We start from the raw sequence: 22478 nt of genomic DNA, 5'->3' as shown, positions 1-22478 counted from the left end.
CACCATTTGACTTGATGACAGTTTTGAACACTCTTGACATTCTCTCAACCAGCTTCATGAGGTAGTCACCTGGAATGCATTTCAATTAACAGGTGTGCCTTGTTAAAAGTACATTTGTGGAATTTCTTTCCTTCTTAATGCGTTTGAGCCAATCAGTTGTGTTGTGACAAGGTAGGGTGCGTATACAGAAGATAGCCCTATTTGGTAAAAGTCCATATTATGGCAAGAACAGCTCAAATAAGCAAAGAGAAACGACAGTCCATCAATACTTTAAGACATGAAGGTCAGTCAATACGGAACATTTCAAGAACTTTGAAAGTTTCTTCAAGTGCAGTCGCAAAAACCAACAAGCGCTATGATGAAACTGGCTCTCATGAGGACCGCCACAGGAATGGAAGACCCAGAGAAACCTCTGCTGCAGTGGTTAAGTTCATTAGAGTTACCAACCTCAGAAATTGCAGCCCAAATAAATGCTTCACAGAGTTCAAGTAACAGACACATCTCAACATCAACTGTTCAGAGGGGACTGTGTGAATCAGGATGATCTCCACATGTGTAATTCCTACTGTAAAGCATGGAGGAGGAGGTGTTATGGTGACACTGTCTCTGATTTATTTTAAAATTCAAGGCACACTTAACCAGCATGGCTACCACAGCATTCTGCAGTGATACGCCATCCCATCTGGTTTGGGCTTAGTGGGACTATCATTTGTTTTTCATCAGGACAATGACCCAACACACCTCCAGGCTGTGTAAGGGCTATTTTACCAAGAAGGAGAGTGATGGAGTGCTGCATCAGATGACCTGTCCTCCACAATCCCCCGACCTCAACCCAATTGAGATGGTTTGGGATGAGTCAGACGGATATGTGTTATTTAATAGTTTTGATGTCTTCACTATTATTCTACATCGTAAAAAATAGTAAAAATTAAGAAAAACCCTTGAATGAGTAGGTGTGTCCAGACTTTTGACTGGTATATATATATATATTCCATTATTAAAGTGACCAGTGTTCCATGTCTGTGTACATAGGGCAGCAGCCTCTAAGGTGCAGGGATGAGTAACCGGGTGGTAGCCAGCTAGTGACAGTACGCTAAGTTCAGGGCAGGGTACTGGGTGGAGGCCGGCTAGTGATGGCTATTTAACTGTCTGATGGCCTTGAGATAGAAGCTGTTTTTCAGTCCCTCGGTCCCAGCTTTAATGCACCTGTACTGACCTCACCTTCTGGATGATAGCGGGGTGTACAGGCCGTGGCTGAGGTCCTTGATGATCTTCTTGGCCTTCCTGTGACACCGGGTGCTGTAGATGTCCTGAAGGGCAGGCAGTGTGCTCCCGGTGATGCATTGGGCTGACCGCACCACCCTCTGGAGAGCCCTGCGGTTGCGGGCGGTGCAGTTGCCGTATCAGGCAGTGATACAGCCTGACAGGATGCTCTTAATGGTGCATCTGTAAAAGTTTGTGAGGGTCTTAGGGGCCAAGACAAATTTCTTCAGCTTCCGGAGGTTGAAGAGGCGCTGTTACACCTTCTTCACCACACTGTCTGTGTGGGTGGACCATTTCATATTGTCAGTGATGTGTACACAGAGGAACTTGAAGCCTTTCAACTTCTCCACTGCTGCCCCATCGATGTGGATGGGGGCGTGCTCCCTCTGCTGTCTCCTGAACACGATCAGCTCCTTCATTTTGTTGACGTTGAGGGAGAGGTTATTTTCCTGGCACCACTCCGCCAGGTCCCTCACCTCCTCCCTGTAGGCGGTCTCGTCATTGTTGGTAATCAGGCCTAACACTGTTGTGTCTTCTGCAAACTTGATGTTTAAGTTGGAGGCGTGCATGGCCACGCAGTCATGGGTGAACAGGGAGTACAGGAGGGGGCTGAGCACGCACCCTTGTGGGGCCCCTGTGTTGAGGATCAGCATATTGGAGGTGTTGTTGCCTACCTTAACCACCCAGTGGCGGCCCGTCAGGAAGTCCAGGACCCAGTTGCGCAGGGCGGGGTTCATGGTGGTGATGGTCCTCCTCCACAGCGCATTGATGTTCAACTCTCACAGACTCAGTATCAGCCAGGAGCTCTGCATGTTGCCCACAGCCAGCCCTCCCAGGCAGCCCTCCCAGCCCTCCCCAGCGATTGTCCTCAGTCTCTACACTAGTCTCACAGATTTGTCAGCCAGCCGCTGACTCAGTATAGCTAATGTTTTGGGTGAGCTGCTCCCATTCATCTCAGTTCATTAGAAAGCATTCAGAGCCGGGGATATTTCATTAGTTTATTGTTTCATCAATTTGGAGGTTTCATTAGTTAAAGTCCTGCTTCGCTCCTAATAAGATCTACTTAAATCGCCCACTCTGTGGGTCGACTCCTGTAATTACTCAGAAGTGAGCCAGAATGGTACATAGTAGCTACATTTACCTTATTTGCTCCCTTCAGTATGAAACTGTGTTCCGGACAGGTAATGGCTGCGTTCAAAATGGCACCATATTCCCTCAATAGTGCACTACTTTTACATTTACATTTACATTTACGTCATTTAGCAGACGCTCTTATCCAGAGCGACTTACAAATTGGTGCATTCACCTTATAGCCAGTGGGATAACCACTTTACAATATTTTATTTTTTGGGGGGGGGGTGGGGTGGGGTAAGGGGGGGGTTAGAAGGATTACTTTATCCTATCCCAGGTGTTCCTTAAAGAGGTGGGGTTTCAAATGTCTCCGGAAGGTGGTGAGTGACTCCGCTGTTCTGGCGTTGCGAGGGAGCTTGTTCCACCATTGGGGTGCCAGAGCAGCGAACAGTTTTGACTGGGCTGAGTGGGAACTGTGTTTTAGCAGAGGTAGGGGAGCCAGCAGGCCAGAGGTGGATGAACGCAATGCCCTCGTTTGGGTGTAGGGACTGATCAGAGCCTGAAGGTACGGAGGTGCCGTTCCCCTCACAGCTCCGTAGGCAAGCACCATGGTCTTGTAGCAGATGCGAGCTTCAACTGGAAGCCAGTGTAGTGTGCGGAGGAGCGGGGTGATGTGAGAGAACTTGGGAAGGTTGAACACCAGACGGGCTGCTGCATTCTGGATGAGTTTTAGGGGTTTAATGGCACAGGCAGGGAGCCCAGCCAACAGCGAGTTGCAGTAATCCAGACGGGAGATGACAAGTGCCTGGATTAGGACCTGTGCCGCTTCCTGTGTAAGGCAGGGTCGTACTCTCCGAATGTTGTAGAGCATGAACCTACAGGATCGGGTCACCACCTTGATGTTAGCAGAGAACGACAGGGTGTTGTCCAGGATCACGCCAAGGCTCTTCGCACTCTGGGAGGAGGACACAACGGAGTTGTCAACCGTGATGGCGAGTGTGTGAGAGCCCTGGTCAAAAGGAGTGCAATGTAGGGTGCCATTTGAGATGCAACCTGGATCTTTATGCAATTTCAACAGTGGAACATGCACTATAATACACTATAACATCATATAAAACAGTATCAGTGCCTGTCCTGGGAGATTGTACACAGGTGTCTCCCACACTGAGAGCTTGCCTCTGTTCTCTAATATCTACATGATATTAAGCCAGGCCTGAGTAATGGGAAAAAGGGCCTTGTTCATGGCTCTGTGCATTCAGCTCATTGTTTTTCATCCACACCCCATGCTGCAAACAGTCATGCCTCAAGATAGGGCTGTGATCAGGATAGCATATACTGTATTTCTCAAAGGAATAACTCCTCCGGAAAGATAAACTCAATCATCCAAAGCACTGCTTTTGAAGATAGATCTGACCTGGGATTAATTCCATTGAGCTTCAATCTTTTTTTCAATCTTTTGACCTTGATTTCAATAGCAGCAATAGCAGCTTGTTTTGTTCATAGAAAATGTTTTATATGACACACAAACACACACACACACACACACACATAAATACATTATCTCTTCTCTGCCTCTTCAAACTGGTTAAAGGGATACTGCGAGATTCTGCCAATTAAGCCGTTTTTCTACTTACAGTCAGATGAATTGATTGCCAGAATTTCGCAGTATCCCTTTAATAGAGTCAGGGCTTCAGAAAGTGAGGACCTCTATCTATATGATTGAAGTCCTATCATGTAAAATGGTGAAATTGACATTGTTGCGTAATTTATCTATGAATGCGTTCCTACTGTATAATCTAGAATGGTGAAATTGACTCATTCTATCTCCCATGTCAAATTTACTGTTTCAGTGCTGCATACTGTAGTTAAAAATTAACACCTTTTTTCGGTTCCTGATCCTCATGTTAATCTCTCCTCTCCTGTATCTCCAGCCTTGGGGTCCTCTTGAACTCTTCTCCTGCCTCCCTCCCTCCATCCCTCCCTCCCTCCCTCCTTCCCTCCCTCTCTCCCTCCCTAGAACTCACTGCGTAACTCCCTCCCGCTGTAAATGGGGAATAGAGTGAGGTGAATTGATGAGAGGCGTCTCTTGATTGATAATTTTGCAGGGTTGCTAGGTCTTCATTTCCCCTGTGCTGAATCAGTTCTTTCATCACACAGCTCTCTCTCTCTCTCTCTGTCACGGCACACAGACAACTGGAGCACTGCTGCAGCTCACATTCTATGGAGGAGTGTCAACTATGCACCTTTTAGCCTGCAGTGTGTGTGCGTGAGTTTGTGTGTGAGTGCGCACATGTGTGTGAACTAGTAATAAAATAATTTGTGTGAAGTGATTGGGATGTTTTTGTTAGGTTTTGCCCAGTTTTTGCCCTGTCCCCTGAACATTAAGCATTTATGATGCTTAGGGATGGCCATTGCCTGTGAATCCAGTCCAGATATTTTAAGGATATATTTTTTTTCTTTCAAGAACTTACAAAAAATTATTTGTGTGAAATAAATGGGATGTTATTGATATGTTTGCTCAGTCTTTGGGAAGGCCTGAACATGAAGCATTTATGATGCTCAGGGATAGCTATTGTCTTTGATTAAAATCAGTGCAGATATGACGAGGATTTGCTTTTTTACCTGGTATCCTGTATTTTTAAGTGTGTTATTACATGTTGAGTGTTATTCAGGGCAATTGATACACTTGAGATAGTGAACTGTACTTTTCCAACTACCCAGAGTTTGGTTACATAAATCCCTAAGTAAAACATTCAAAGAACCTTGCATCCTATTTGCATTCAAATTTTTTCACAGCTCTATGTTGGTAAATGTAACTTGAGCTCATCTCTAAAAGCAGCAATGATAAATAAGTACTATGCCCTTAGCCTGCTTTGTGGCGTTTGGGGAGCACGTGTGCCAGAAAACGGAGGAGGTTTGAACAAAGTAAAACCCTGGACTGACTGTGTACAGCCTACGAATGGCTAAACAACCTTTTCTTCTCTCCTCTCCCCATCCTCTCCTATTCTCACCTCTCCTCACCTCTCCTCTCCCCATCCTCTCCTATTCTCACCTCTCCTCTCTCCCCGCCTCTCCTCTCCCCGTCCTCTGAGTGAAAGTGAGGGCTGTATTCCAGCCAATGGGCTGAAACCAGGTTAAAGGACTGTTGAAGTGAAGGAGATATCAGATAGCTGAAAGCCATACTTTTCAGGATGAGATTTATTGAATCAGAGTGGAGTGAGAAGCACTTCACTTCACTCTCACTCTTTTGTGTTGCACTTTAGATGACTTCAGTCCATTTTGTACCTCACCTTACATGAACCAAGGCTTTTTCTCTGCATGTGCTGGGAGAAATAACGGCAGAGAGTTTCGTATTAAAGTTGCATGCTGATTGGACGCCTTAGGTCTTGTGTAACGTCCCTCTGTGCATTAACCTTGCTGAGTTATGTTCTTTAGAACATCAACAAAATGTCTCGATCTATGGTTGTGTTAGTCACATAAAGTACACGTTGTCAATAGAGTACTCTTGAATGAAGCAGATGGCCATATGAACAGATATGACACTGTGTTTGAGTTTTCAGATGGTAGCCACTAACTCTCCGTGCATGGATTTAAATTATGGCTTCATCTGAAATTGTACTCTATTCCCTATATAGTGCTACTTTTGTAGTGCACTTTATGGGGAATAGGGTGCTATTTTGGACGCACCCTAAATCTGTGTGTCAAGCCAGAGAGAGCAGGGAGACTCCTTATCAGCCAGTTTGAGTCGATACCCGCATCTTATCATCCATTTCAATGGGGACCCGCAGGTTAATTGTCTATTTGTTTTAATCATTGATTGAGTAAACCTTTGCAGAAAGTAAATTTGTTTTTCTTTGAATTTTTCATTTTAATTGATTGAAGGCGCTTTCGCAATTATCCTCCCCGAAAACCCTACCTGCTCCCTGTTGGCTTCATCTGTTCTTCGGTGCAGTCGCAGCAATCTGACTCAGTTAAAGATTTCACTTCCAACTTCCCCTACAGTGCATTAGTGAGATCTGCCGCCCCAGTGCTCTGGTGGTGGGTAGAGTACAGTAGCTGGGATGAAAGGCGGGCCGTCCTCTGTGAAGTAAAGAGGAGTCAACCGTGGTAATCTTTACCCATGGCTTTATACGTTTTTCGATCCCAGCAGCCTGGCACTTTGCTGGCTTAATTGAATCTTAATTGCCTTTAATTGTTTATTTTACATTGTGGCTCAAGTCCATCAGTGTTTCCCCTAGGATTTTTTTCAGCAGCAGTGGCAAAATTGCGTAGAGATTTTAGGTCTGTCCCCGACCCAAAAAAATCTTGGTCGACCGAGATAAGTTATTTCGACTAATTGACTAATTGATTGGTCAAAAATTTTAAATGTGTATTTTAAAATATAAAGACACACCCTATGTGTTTTAATAAAATCAACTATATGCACTGAGCTTGTCTGATGCTTTAAGCGCACTGTTTGATTAAATAATTAAGACACACAAATGACTCGAGGGAGCCAGAGATCAAGATAACCAGAAGAAAACATCCTGTTCCCGACCCTACCCTCCTTTCCGACCCTACCCACTATCCAACGCGGGAAAAAGCGCTCACTGAAGATTCAGTTAAGCACATTTGAGAGTGCCACTGCAGCAGCCGCGTCCCGCACCCACAGAAGCATTTATGGCAGAGGAGTGGGGAACTGTGTGCTACAGAGACAGAAATATTTGGCATAGCAGGAGAAGGCTGCCGGACTAGAGAATGCCATTTGATTTTGATTTGATGATTGTTCCCTTCCCATTCCCCTTTCCCCAAAACCTGATTATACACCACAGGCCTATACTTTTGTTTGACCACACAAACCAGGTAACATCTTTATAATGGCTTTATTGTGGTAGTTAACAATCTGAATTAGACCTACAGTAGCCTAGATTAAAACAGCTAAGACTATCACTGACTCCAAGCACGAATAGCCTATGTCCCTCAAATATGATATATTGCAAAATGGAAAAATCATATAGGCTATAAAATAAAGAGCAGATGGTTTAAAAAAGTTAACATTGTAACATAACAAATTGAACAATAAACAACAAAACTGTGCTTAATTAAAATAAATGACGAACAGCAGGAGTTACAGCCAGTAGGCCTAGTATTTAATCAACATAGTTGAACAGTATTACAGTAAATATATTATTAACATAGTTGAACATTAAACAGTAAATATATTATGTTTAATAACAAGTAAAATAAATGAATAAGAAAATAGCCTAAATAGAGAACAAGTTGTAGCCAATCACAACAGGAGGCTAGACTATTTCCATTGGCTTCAACAGCAGCTTATAAATTCGATGCTGAACATAAAATGCTTATAAACTCGATGCTGAACATAAAATTGCTTGTATAGGCCTTGGATACTTTAATGCACAATTCCCAAAATGTAGCAGCCTGCATAATAGCTTAAAAGTCTCTCTATCTGTCAACTGTATCGGACTGGCCTACCTACTCACATAGACCTGGACTGCCACTTAATAACCTACTTCCCCAATCTTTTCAAGTTATGAGACAGGGCATTAATATGGAGTTGGTCCCTCCTTTGCTGCTGTAACAGCCTCCACTCTTCTGGGAAGGCTTTCCACTAGATGTTGGAACATTGCTCAGGGGACTTGCTTCCATTCATCCAGAAGAGCATTAGTGAGGTCGGGCACAGATGTTGGGCGATTAGGACTGGCTCGCAGTCTGTGTTCCAATTCATCCCAAAGGTGTTCGATGGGGTTGAGGTCAGGGCTCTGTGCAGGCCAGTCAAGTTCTTCCACACCAATCTCGATAAACCATTTCTGTATGGACCTCCCTTTGTGCACGGGGGCATTGTCATGCTGAAACAGGAAAGAGCCTTCCCCAAACTGGAGGCACAGAATCGTCTAGAATGTCATTGTACTGTACTGTAGCATTGAGATTTCCCTTCACTGGAACTAAGGGGCCTAGCCCGAACCATGAAAAACAGCCCCAGACCATTATTCCTCCTCCGCCAAACTTTACAGTTGGCACTATGCATTCGGGCAGGTAGAGTTCTCCTGGCATCCGCCAAACCCAGATTTGTCTGTCGGACTACCAGATGGTGAAGCGTGATTCATCACTCCAGAGAACGCATTTCCACTGCTCCAGAGTCCAATGGCGGCAAGCTTTACACCACTCCAGCCGACGCTTGGCATTGCGCATGGTGAGCCTAAGCTTGTGTGCGGCTGCTCGGCCATGGAAATCCATTTCATGAAGCTCCTACCCACAGTTATTGTGCTGATATTGCTTCCAAAGGCATTTTGGAACGCGGTAGTGAGTGTTGCAACCGAGGACAGATGATTTTTATGCACTATGCGTTCAACACTCGGCGGTCCCGTTCTGTGAGCTTGGGTGGACTACCAGTTCACGGCTGAGCCATTGTTGCTCCTAAACATTTCCACTTCACAATAACAGCACGTACAGTTGACCGGGGCAGCTCTAGCAGGGAAGAAATTTGACTTGTTGGAAAGGTGGCATTTTTTATTTAACCAGGTAAATTGACTGATAATAAATTATCTTCTCATTTACAGCAACGACCTGTGGAATAGTTTACAGGGGAGAGGAAAAATGAGTCAATTGGAAGCTGGGGATGATTAGGTGGCCATGATGGTCAGACTGAGATTTTAGCCAGGATACCAGGGTTAACACTCCTACTCTTACAATAAGTGCCATGGGATCTTTAGTGACCACAAAGAGTCAGGTCACCCATTTAACATCCCATCTGAAAGACAGCACCCTACAATGTCCCCAGATGCAGGGTGGTATGCTGCTGGCATCCTATGACGGTGCCACGTTGAAAGTCACTGAGCTCTTCAGTAAGGCCATTCTACTGCCAATGTCTGTCTATGGAGATTGCATGGTGGTGTGCTCGATTTTATACACCTCATTTTTCTCCCACCAAGCTAGCGGTCCAGTGTAGAATTCTGTTCTATCTTGGAGATAATCCTTCATTTCATTTTTGCTATCCCCTTGATCCTCTTTCTCTCCTTACTCTCCACACATGACCATCTCCATCTCCTTGTCCATTTAAAAAAAAATTGTGCAGGTTTCTCCTCTTCATCCGTGGATGTAGAGCTGTCTCTGTGCCACCCTCAAACGGTCGGCCAGCTGGGACACGTTGATGTAGGCTTTGTCCCGTTTTGCATCATCAAGGAACGAAAGCAGCTTGAAGCGGTGGTCTACGGTTTTAGTAATTTAAGTTTACACTGAAAACGTTTTACCATCCCAATTATTATTATTTGTTCATATTTGTTGGAGTGGTGGCAAGGATTTAGCAGCGGTGGCTCACCGCTGCTAAATAACTATAAGGGAAATACTGAGAGTAATGAGGATGTAGATGAGGGAATGTTTTTGCAGAAGACAGACAAAATGACTGTTGGGACATCCGGGTCTATGATACAACACCTGTCATGACATTTCCTGCTGGGGCCACATATAGGAAAACGTATGCACTCACATTACTGTAAGATGCTTTGTATAAAAGCGTCTGCTAAAATATTATATTAATAACACATCATTGGGAATGGGAGAGGAGAGGTTTTGACTGGAGTAAAATGTAAGTGTTATGTAGTGAGGACAGCTAGGCCCCATTTGCTCAAGCTCCCCTCTGCTCCGTGTCCTCTTCAGAAGAGAAGTCAGAAAGGTCAAAGTAATGACTCTATCCTGATGTGACCAGGACAGGAGCAGAGCTGCACTAACACCAGAATCGTGGAGACACAGTCTCCATGACACCCGCCATCTCACCTTACATAAACTCATTTTGCCATCAAAGGCATTTGATATTAATATTTCCTCTCGTCCTTACTGATTTAACTTGTCTACTCTAATGCAGGGCCGTAGAGGCCCAAAGAACATTTGTGGAACACTTTGTATGAGTGACAAACTTAATTTCACCTGGCCTCGTTTGCCCCCACAATTCATCAGATGCTCTGAGGACACATGCATGCACACACGCACGGCACGTGCATACACATACCCACACACTGTGCTGGTTTTAGTCATTTAAGTTTACACTGAAAACGTTTTACCATCCCATATGGAGTGGCGGCAAGGATTTAGCAGCGGTGGCCTGTTTTGCCATCAAGGGCATTTAATATTAATATTTCCTCTCGTCCTTACTGATTTTACTTGTCTACTCTAATGCAGGGCCATAGAGTCCCAAGGAACATTTGTGGAACACTTTGTACGAGTGACAAACTTAACTTCACAATTCATCAGATGCTCTGAGGACACATGCATGCATGCACATACACACACACTGTGCTGTGTGTACCCATGTCCTCTAGCCTGTGTACTCATATATCATCAGTAAACAGAAACAGGGTTACTTTCCCCCTACTGCCGACTGCAGCCACTCAGACATTCTGAGAAGAGACATTTGAAACCCCACCTCTTTAAGGAATACCTGGGATAGGATAAAGTAATCATTATATCCCCCTTACCCCCCCAATAAAAAATTAAAAAAAACATTGTAAAGTGGTTATCCCACTGGCTATAAGGTGAATGCACCAATTTGTAAGTCGCTCTGGATAAGAGCGTCTGCTAAATGACGTAAATGTAAATGTAAGAGTACATTTTCAAAAGTGTCACATCTCTTCCCCCACACAGCACTGACTGTCTGACAGAAATATGCAGTGCATATGGCATATCCCTGCCTCCTCCCGGTGTAAACCACAACACAGCATGAGAGCCCAGCCAAGTGTTAAACAGGGGAGAGAATTGTAATTCCAAGCAGGTCTCAGAAAAAAGAGAAAAAGTGCACTGTGGGGCTAGGTAGTATTTTAAGCAGCGAGGAGAATGTGCGACTGGAGAGTTTAATTGATGAGTTCCGCTGGCGGAAATATAATTGTATGTTTCCCCCTATTCATACCCTTTGATATTGAATTACAATTATCTGTGCATTTGCAATGGGGCAGGAGCTCGGGCCATAAGCTCCAGAGTCATATTAGCTGGCCTCTGCTTGGTCTCCGAGCTAGCTTAAGTGATTTCACCAGATCCTGCATTTCCGTCTGACACGTGAATTTGATGCAGTTTTCAGGTTACTATGATTTTATGAATTTGTATCGAATGGGGGAATGTCTTTGCGGTTGGGGTAATTGAGCTTGAACAAAACCAATCATCTGTGTGTGTGTGTGTGGTGTGCATGAGACAGAGGGTGTCTGTGCATGCATGTGCGTCAATCGTAACCTCTCAAGCGCAATGAGGCACAATGAGTGTGCGCTTAATCATTCTTCATCAAGGGGACAGAGCATCAGCTAGCAAGCTGTTTACTGAAGTAACAGGTGTTGTGTTGAACGTTAGCAGGTGATTGGAGTCTGGACCGGGACCTGGACTGGGACTCTGTGTCACTGCTTCAACAGATCTCAGGTTGTTTTAACACCTTATATCGGCTCAACTTCGGTTGTTTTTCTACTTCATTGATTTATTCAGTCCTGTCTCTACTTCAGTATATTGAAAATACTGAGGATCTCAGTAACTCGGCAATAACTGTGATATGTGGTTGTTTTTTCCTACTAAACTTAGTTGAATGCACTGACAAGCGTGTCTGCTAAATGACAAAAATGTTTACTCTACTTGAAGTATTCTCTTAAATAAAGCACAGAGCATCAAGCAAGTCACTTCTATCCAGCAATTATTGCATGTCATAATTAACCGAATAAAGAGATATGGAGATGAGCATCATAATTACTACAAGAATGACTGAAAACCTGTTTTTACATTGACTGAGAAATTGAAGTTCTATACCCCCAATTAGACAATTCTGCTTGATATGGTGCCATCCTCTAATCATGAAAAAGGCTTAGCTAATTAACTTTAAAAAAGACATGCTGTCAGCACTCATCGTCATGACATGCATACTAATTAAGTTGGCTTCGAATGGGGACCAACATTCACAGCAACACCTTGGGGCCAAAACAAATAAGACTACAATTCCCATGAGGTTAAAGATGCCTGGTGGACTTCCTCTTCTGTAACTTTCAGGGGTTGATAGTCACCCACTGAGAGGAGAGTTGCAGGGTGTTTGAGCAGACAGATCTGCTGTGGCTGACTCTCCCAGACAGTAGAGAGACTGTGTGCGTGACACGCTGCGCCGCACGGAACAGTGTAGAGTGTACACAGAAAGCTGCAGTGAGCGTTCCAATTGTGACAGCAAGTCTTAAGGCGTCCACATGCTTCCCAGCCGAAACAGTTCGGAACAGTTTGTGCATATATTATGACGACATTTTGTGACGTTTTTGTTAGTTTTGGACTTCGGCAAGGGTTTCTTCGGCTGTTCGAGCACACAACATTTTTTCTCGAGGCAAGCCGAAGTGGTAGCCGAAGTCTACGCCCCCCTCGTCGGCGATTGGACGGATTCTTCAATGAAGTGCCTGTTATCATTCAACGAGAGGTGACTCGCCCTCATGCACATTTTTACACTTGAGAAATACTGCATCAGACATCCTAGTCAGATGCAAAATTGCACGACTAAGATCTCCTCGTCAAAAACGCCAAAATTAATGACAGATTTCTTGCGTTATCTTAGATTAATTCTGACTATTTTGAGGAAGTGTATAATGGCTAAGGCATCTCAAAATGAACAAACAGTACTATTGCTGGTTTTTTCTAGTTTTTCAAGCGAAGGTCTTTTAAGGGAGTATGCGAGCACACTGGTTCGTGCTCGGCTAGGCGCCAGCCGAACTGAAGCATGCTGACACCTTAACGGACACAGATAGAGAGACACAGAAAACACACATGTTAATGCATACGCTCGCACACACACATACAGGCTGGCACATACGGATGCACACACACGCACATACGCACACAAACACACACACACATACCCTCCATGGCACCGCAGCAGTATGGAGAAGGACCGTTAAAGGACAACACAACTCCTCGATTCATTCCCCTCGTCTCTTACAGTTCTGCTGTCACACATAGCACTTAGGTATGAACCAACAAGACAGCACTGGAAGGCTTTCATCTACAAAGACACAGGACACCAATGGAGAGAAAGGGAGGGGAAAGAGTAGAGAGGGAAGAGATTTTGAAAGAGATGTGGATGGATGGCGACAGAGAGAGGAGAGGGAGAGAAGTAGTCGAGTTAGGGGGCGGATAGTTGAGGGGAAGAGAGGGGAGCAGAGATTTTGAGAGAGAGACACAGTGAGAGGTCAGAGGGGATGGAGAGAGGGAGTTGAACGAGGGGGGAGGATAGTTTAGGGTTGAGAGCCAACAATAGGATGCCCGCAGCATACAGCAGCAGCAGTATTTGCCACTCGGAGCATACAGCCACAGCTCAGCGACCTTGATCAGAGCGTGGGACCAGGGCTGTAGCTAGCCGCACAGCCAGTTTATCATTAAATATTCATTAATTAACAGCAATACACTCACTCACTGGCTCACTGACCTGGTCATCACTTCCCATCGGCCAAAGGTGCTGTCATAAGGCTGATGCCTCAAAATGTCAAAATTAGGTCACACTACTATCACTGTTCTATGCTGAGAGTTCATGGCATTTTCCTCCAATGAATGATAATATCATTAAATGAAGAAAAGGGCAAAGGACCAAAATAAACTTGGAAAAAAGAGGTTATGATAAAGTCTCTCAGGCAGACATGCGTACTGTGTGGTGACCTACAAAGAGGCCAAAAAAGGTTGGGTTATAGTGTGTGTTCAAGTTCAATTCACTTAGTCATAGATCATTAACGAAGAGAGAGAGGGAATCTGGGAAGGAGGGAGGGAGAGACGAGCAGCTGTTCATTAAAATGCAGTTGGTGCCGGAACCCAACGTTCTATTGAAGGCAAAGCCTAGCTGCTTGCCCAGCGTTTGGCATTCATCCTTTTACATTGTAATTTACACACAATGGCAAAGTGTCCTATTAGCAGTGTGTTTCCTAAAGACTTCAGCCGGCCTGTGTATGTATTTTATCCTTAACACTAAAACCGCTGGGCCTCGAGGGACCCCCATTCAAGCTAATGAGCAGTCATTTTCACTGCAACATTCTAACGGTGTAATTAATACATTTCATATATGCAATCGCAAAAATAATCATTTGGTTGTGTTTATGAAGGCCTACGGTAACAGTAGTACACTTTTTATTTTATTTCAAATTGCACAATAGCATTTTCATTCGTTTGTTACTGTAGGCTATATGTAAAAAAATGTTTTACAAAAAAACACATTTCAAGTGGAGTGCCTTTGTTACAACTATAAAACAGTAAGTGTACAGTGAGGGAAAAAAGTATTTGATCCCCTGCTGATTTTGTACGTTTGCCCACTGACAAAGAAATGATCAGTCTATAATTTTAATGGTAGGTTTATTTGAACAGTGAGAGACAGAATAACAACAACAAAATCCAGAAAAACGCATTTCAAAAATGTTATAAATTTATTTGCATTTTAATGAGGGAAATAAGTATTTGACCCCCTCTCAAAATTTCTGGCTCCCAGGTATCTTTTATACAGGTAACGAGCTGAGATTAGGAGCACACTCTTAAAGGGAGTACTCCTAATCTCAGCTTGTTACCTGTATAAAAGTCACCTGTCCACAGAAGCAATCAATCAATCAGATTCCAAACTCTCCCTCATGGCCAAGACCAAAGAGCTCTCCAAGGATGTCAGGGACAAGATTGTAGACCTACACAAGGCTGGAATGGGCTACAAGACCATCGCCAAGCAGCTTGGTGAGAAGGTGACAACAGTTGGTGCGATTATTCGCAAATGGAAGAAACACAAAAGAACTGTCAGTCTCCCTCGGCCTGGGGCTCCATGCAAGATCTCACCTCGTGGAGTTGCACTGATAATGAGAACGGTGAGGAATCAGCCCAGATCTACACAGGAGGATCTTGTCAATGATCTCAAGAGAGATGGGACCATAGTCACCAAGAAAACAATTGGTAACACACTACGCCGTGAAGGACTGAAATCCTGCAACGCCCGCAAGGTCCCCCTGTTCAAGAAAGCACATATACAGGGCCGTCTGAAGTTTAACAATGAACATCTGAATGATTCAGAGGAGAACTGGGTGAAAGTGTTGTGGTCAGATGAGACCAAAATGGAGCTCTTTGGCATCAACTCAACTCGCCGTGTTTGGAGGAGGAGGAATGCTGCCTATGACCCCAAGAACACCATCCCCACCGTCAAACATGGAGGTGGGAAACATTATGCTTTGGGGGTGTTTTTCTGCTAAGGGGACAGGACAACTTCACAGCATCAAAGGGACGATGGACGGGGCCATGTACCGTCAAATCTTGGGTGAGAACCTCCTTCCCTCAGCCAGGGCATTGAAAATGGGTCATGGATTTGTATTCCAGCATGACAATGACCCAAAAAACACGGCCAAGGCAACAAAGGAGTGGCTCAAGAAGAAGCACATTAAGGTGCTGGAGTGGCCTAGCCAGTCTCCAGACCTTAATCCCATAGAAAATCTGTGGAGGGAGCTGAAGGTTCGAGTTGCCAAACGTCAGCCTCGAAACCTTAATGACTTGGAGAAGATCTGCAAAGAGGAGTGGAACAAAATCCCTCCTGAGATGTGTGCAAACCTGGTGGCCAACTACAAGAAACGTCTAACCTCTGTGATTGCCAACAGGGGTTTTGCCACCAAGTACTAAGTCATGTTTTGCAGAGGGGTCAAATACTTATTTCTCTCATTAAAATGCAAATCAATTTATAACATTTTTGACATGCGTTTTTCTGGATTTTTTTGTTGTTATTCTGTCTCTCGCTGTTCAAATAAACCTACCATTAAAATTATAGACTGATCATTTCTTTGTCAGTGGGCAAACGTACAAAATCAGCAGGGGATCAAATACTTTTTTCCCTCACTGTATGTGTTGGAACAGGGTAACAGCTTCTTTTTTATAGTGACACATTTCTTTCAAATACCACAACGACCAAGACACACAGTCAGCAAGACGCGCTGTCAAGTGATGAAAACATCAGTAGCCTAAACATCATTATAAGCGCAAAGTGTGCTTGATAAATAGTGAAAATCAACGCAAAAGCAATAATGGCATTATAATGAATATGTGTCGATATGACAGCAGTCAAAAATAGTCAATTATTTATACGTCGGATACCATGGCGAATTCGTCTGTTTCTTTGTCATCAAAATGGAGTTAACCCATGATCTCTCTGAAACGATCCTGTGACATTGTTTCTCCAAAGACCAGAAGCTCTCCATATACACTCATACAGGATTGAAATGAACGCTTCCAGCTCATCTACAGACAGATAACAGGCAGTGTCTCCTTGCTCGTGTGCACCTTAGTCCCTGAATGCTGTAGCATGTCCATGTCACATAAACAATGAAAGCTGGTGAGTGCATTGCTGGTGTTGTTTTTTGCTTGAGTTGTAGGGCCTGCTCTCTCAGTGATTACATTTTGTGCTGATAATCGGCTAGTAGCATTGTCACTGGCTTGTTCTATCTAAACGGTGCCTTCCCTTCCTCTCTCCTGTCTCACTGTTTCATTTGGTAGTGACGCGGGCACCTGCTCAGTGCGCCCCTTTCTGGCTTTTTTTGCGCTTAGGCCTCGGAGGTAAAGGTTATTCAGGCTGAGGCTCAGAATCAGAAGAATAATCATCAGAGATGTCATGATTAATTTCTTCCCCGCCATCGGAGTCGTTTTCATTCAGATCTTGTAGCAGCGCTAACTCAGCATGTGCATCCATTCGTCTTCTTCTACTTGCCATTGTAAATTACACACGCTCTGACTGTGTACTCCAAGTAGGCCAGAGTAGACTGATAAAACTGCTTGGATTCTTTGGGCTGATATAGGGTACATAACATTTTGAGATTATAATGACAATATACCAATATAATAGAATGACTCACTCTGATTTTCATTCGCAATTGGTGATTACATAATTTTGCATAATTCGCTTCCACTCGCTCATCAACTCACCCATTCTCCCCCTTTCTCCTCCATCATACTTTACTTCATTTATTTCATCTGTTGTTATATGTGTGAAATTAGTTCAAATCAAATGAAATGTTATTGGTCACATACACATATTTAGCAGATGTTATTGCGGGTGTAGCGAAATGCTTGTGTTTCTAGCTCCAACGGTTCAGTAATATCTAACAATTCACAACAATACACACAATACACACAAATATAAAAGTAAAAGAATAGAATTAAGAAATATATAAATATTAGGACGAGCAATGTTGGCGTGGCATAGACTAAAATACAGTAGAATAGTATAGAATACAGTATATACATATGAGATGAGTAAAGCAAAAATATGTCAACATTATTAAAGTGACTAGTGTTCCATTATTAAAGTGGCCAGTTATTCCAAGTCTATGTATATAGGGCAGCAGCCTCTAAGGTGCAGGGTTACGTAACCGGGTGGAAGCCACCTAGTGATGGCTATTTAACAGTCTGATGGCCTTGAGATAGAAGCTGTTTTTCAGTCTCTCGGTCCCAGCTTTGATGCACCTGTACTGACCTCGCCTTCTGGATGATAGCGGGGTGAACAGGCAGTGGCTCGGGTGGTTGTTGTCCTTGATAATCTTTTTGGCCTTCCTGTGACATCGGGTGCTGTAGGTGTCCTGGAGGGCTGGTAGTTTGCTCCTGGTGATGCGTTGAGCAGACCGCACCACCCTCTGGAGAGCCATGCGGTTGCGGGCGGAGCAGTTGCCGTATCAGGCGGTGATACAGCCCGACAGGATGCTCTCAATTGTGCATTTGTAAAAGTTTGTGAGGGTTTTAGGTGCCAAATTCCTTCAGCCACCTGAGGTTGAAGAGGCGCTGTTGCGCCTTTCTTAGCACACTGTCTGTGTGGGTGGACCATTTCAGATCGTCAATGATGTGTACGCCGACGAACTTGAAGCTTTCCTCCTTCTCCACTGCGGTCCTGTCGATGTGGATAGGGGTGTGCTCCCTCTGCTGTTTCCTGAAGTCCACGATCAGCTCATTTGTTTTGTTGACGTTGAGTGAGAGGTTATTTTCCTGGCACCACACTCCCAGGGCCCTCACCTCCTCCCTGTAGGCTGTCTCGTCATTGTTGGTAATCAGGCCTACTACTGTTGTGTCGTCTGCAAACTTGATGATTGAGTTGGAGGCATGCATGGCTACGCAGTCATGGGTGAACAGGGAGTACAGGAGGGGGCAGAGCACACACCCTTGTGGGGCCCCTGTGTTGAGGATCAGTGAAGTGGAGATGTTGTTTCCTACCTTCACCACCTGGGGCGGCCCGTCAGAAAGTCCAGGACCCAGTTGCACAGGGCGGGGTTCAGACCCAGGGCCCCGAGCTTAATGATGAGCTTGGAGGGTACTATGGTATTGAATGCTGAGCTATAGTCAATGAACAGCATTCTTACATAGGTATTCCTCTTGTCCACATGGGATAGGGCAGTGTGCAGTACGATGGTGATTGCATCGTCTGTGGATCTATTGGGGCGTAAACAAATTGAAGTGGGTCTAGGTTATCAGGTAAAGTAGAGGTGATATGATCCTTAATTAGCCTCTCAAAGCACTTCATGATGACAGAAGTGAGTGCTACGGGGCGATAGTCATTTAGTTCAGTTACCTTTGCTTTCTTGGGTACAGGAACAATGGTGGACATCTTGAAGCAAGTGGGGACAGCAGACTGGGATAGGGAGAGATTGAATATGTTCGTAAACACTCCAGCCAGCTGGTCTGCGCATGCTCTGAGGATGCGGCTAGGGATGCCGTCTGGGCCAGCAGCCTTGCGAGGGTTAACACGCTTAAATGTCTTACTCACGTCGGCCACGGAGAAGGAGAGCCCACAGTCCTTGGTAGCGGGCCGCGTCGGTGGCATTGTGTTATCCTCAAAGCGGGCGAAGAAGGTGTTTAGCTTGTCCGGAAGCAAGACGTCGGTGTCCGCTACGTGGCTGGTTTTCCCTTTGTAGTCCGTGATTGTCTGTAGACCCTGCCAAATACGTCTTGTGTCTGAGCCGTTGAATTGCGACTCCACTTTGTCTCTGTACTGGCGTTTTACCTGTTTGATTGCCTTACGGAGGGAATAACTACACCGTTTCGATATAGTTTAGGTTCAGTTTCGACGCAATTATCGTGGTGATTATCAACTGGGCACGGCACTGTCGGGAGAAGTAGTGGAGCAGGCCCTACTGTCAGGAGAAGGAGGGGCAAGGGGGGAAAACAATTAAAAAATGACATGCCCTCATAAAACTGGTTAAACTCCAGTTCTGTTAGTGATATTAAGATTCTAACAATGACAGTGTGTTATATAGATGTATTTAGGAAATGTCAAGGATGGAGGGGGGCATGATTTAATTTTTTAAAAATTGTTTTAAATTAATGAGCAGTCAAAAAAATCGGCTTCAGCGGTTCTCGTGTTAACAGTTTGGACATGTCGAATCCCACACCCATAGCCCGTGGATTATCATTTTGTTACTTCTACCGCTCACCTCGCTCCCCTATCTCGCACTGTGAAATTACAGGCTTAGTTAGACATATTGCCACTTTGTTCAGTGCAGTGTTCACCTCTCCCTTCAATCCACGATGAACTCACCCTCTTTCACTTTCCCTCCTTTTCCTCTCTCTCTATTCCATTGTTTTGGCTCAGTGAGCCGAGGACTGGGCTGGCTGTCTTCACTCAGAGCTCCTTGAGTGATAAGGGCATTTCATAACCACTCTCCAGTCCCAGCCGTCTACCATGTACTGCAGCACCCATCATCAATTTATGAAGCCTCTGCAGCGAACATGGTACAACCAACGCCTGTATGGTCTCTTCTCATTGCAGAGGGACCTTACACGGCACCATCCCTTTTGCTACACTTTTCTGACATACAGAAGCAGCATTACTGTCAAGCTCTGTTAAACGGCCACTCTGGACACTTCGGAGACATGTGTGGAGAGTGCTCTGGGAGCTGGGAACTGTCCTGTTCTCTTCTGTGTTTTCCCCATGCTGCCTGGGAGCTGGGGACTGTCCTGTTCTCTTCTCTAAGTGTTTTACCCATCCTGCAGGAAGTGGAGTAGTGGACTGGCTTGGTTCTCGGTGCTGTGTGAAGGGGGAGGCAGGGTGACTGAGTGAATGAGTGACAGACAGTCTTCAGCAGCTGGCTGGGAGGAACGGAGGGAAATCTCTACTCTAAACAGGGCCAGTTATCAGACCCCTCCACTGGCTGGCTGCTAAACTGGCTGCTTTGTGTAATGCTGGACAAGTCATCCTCTGCTATTGGGGACAGTTGGTGTAGGAGATAGTTACTGCTGTAACTCAACACTTTGATTTGAGCTGTACGTTGACTTGGAGAAGGGAATGTTTTTTTTTGTGTACTCAGGTTGGTGCATGGATGAAAGAGTTGATGCAAAACGCACCAGAGAACGGCAGGTTTTGGCCAGCACTACATTATGTCTGCTCAAGACATGCAGTCGTTTTGGATTCTAAGATGCTACTGCACTATTAACATTGTCATAGGCATACAGCCTGAGCAAAATGGGGCTATAATGTTCTGTCAGCTTCTGTTTACCGTACCGAAATGGATCGTGGTTGGGCTGGGCCCTCTCTCGCTCTCTCTCTTTCTCACTCTGAGTGGTTCAGGTTTCTGTGCCACCGACCCTCCTCCCTCCTTCTTACTCCCGAGCTCTGTCCATGTACTGTACTGTTCTGTACTGTAGGGAGAGTAAGGGTGGTGGTGGAGTAGTGGTTCAGCCTAGGCCAGCCTCATTAGCTGCTGAAAGCTCCTTCCTCAGTGCAGGCCGCTGCAGGGCTATTGTCTCCCACAGCAGCTGCTCACGACAAAGCCGATAAATCACTGCATTACTTGCGAATGCAGAGCTCCAGTTACAGTGGTGAAACAAACATTGTGATTTCACTGCATCTCTTCCTCCTTCACTCAGTCCTGTCATCTGTGTGTGTGTGTTTGTGTGTGTGTGTGTGTGTGTGTGTGTGTGTGTGTGTGGCTCTAGTTATTTAGACACTGGGCTTTCATTCTCAAGATGGTCGGCAGGACATCTCGCTCCTCACAACCTAGGCACAGTTGATGTTTGAATCTCTGGCCTTGTTTGTGATATTTATTTGAAATGGTAATGTATTCTTAGAGGGGCAGTGGGGCACTACTAGGCTGCATAGTCAATGTTATATATTTCTCTGTGTGAGGGAGGCCTATTTTAATCAGCTTCGTACACAGTAGTTTCCACATTGCTTCAATAGGCCATCAAGATTTCCCAATATACCCTGCAGGGTCCACAGAAAGGAATCAGATGACATCAATGATCAGAAGAAGAAGAATGACCAATGGTGTGTCATACATCCTATAATCCAGATGACTCAGGCTGGGTGCTCTTTTCATTAGACCGTTCCTTTATTAAAAGCACCACAAAAATAGAACATTAAGTAGAGAAATAAACAAAGTAATTTCCTGCGTTGCTGCTGCCTCGGCTGAATTATTTCTGAAGCACCTTGCTGTTCACTTTTAGTTTTGATGATTCCAGATATGGGAATGTCAAAATCCTTACAAATGACTAAGAGTGTGAAACCTCTTCCTCAGAAATACCTCTTACCACTGCAATGTCAGCACTCAGCACAGTTTAGAGATAATTCAATCAGGGTGTGTTCCATCCATGTGCTCCTCTCAAGGTGGCCTAGAAGATTTAGTCAAATCACAATGAAATATGACTCTGGGAAAAATGCGTCAGTAAGTGAAAATGGGAGGGAGAGAGGCGGGAGGCGAGTCACAATGTGTAACTGCGGTGTGACTGTGAAGGTTGTCAATGTTACCCGCAGACGTCTCCTCTAGGCGTGACCTAAGGGTTGCCTCCCTAGCTGTCAGGTTTGAGGCTGAGTGTACTCACCTTGTCATAATAATGCAGCCATCCAAGCCCTCCTGACCCTCCCCAGGGCCCCCGATAGACAGAGCTGCTCCTGGACACATCTTCAGCTCCATGGCTCATAGGGCTGTGACAATACCAGTATAAATAAATGTGACTCTGGATGACAACATAAAGAAGTTAAATCTGCTTCGTGTTTTGTTTCCTTGCCACGATACTAACGAGTATCGCGATGCTGGTATCGTCCCTTATTGCTCAGCACTGTGAATATTATAGCCGTCGTAAAGGCTGCTGCTCTCTCTCGCTCTGCCAGATAACCTGGTCGTGTTCATTAGGGCACGAAACCAGAGTGCTTTAAAACATTTTGC

At 44.9% G+C, this 22478-nt stretch overlaps 1 protein-coding gene across 1 annotated transcript in view; it reads left to right on the top strand.

The window, feature by feature from the left end:
• Positions 1-22478, top strand: part of LOC121532285 (tetraspanin-9) — a 280383-nt gene that overhangs the window by 103324 nt on the left and 154581 nt on the right. The window lies entirely within an intron of this gene.

Source organism: Coregonus clupeaformis, chromosome 19, assembly GCF_020615455.1.
Source record: "Coregonus clupeaformis isolate EN_2021a chromosome 19, ASM2061545v1, whole genome shotgun sequence".
NCBI lineage: Eukaryota > Metazoa > Chordata > Actinopteri > Salmoniformes > Salmonidae > Coregonus > Coregonus clupeaformis.
The sequence above is the reverse complement of the archived record's forward strand: the minus strand, read 5'-3'. Positions and strand labels throughout refer to the sequence as shown.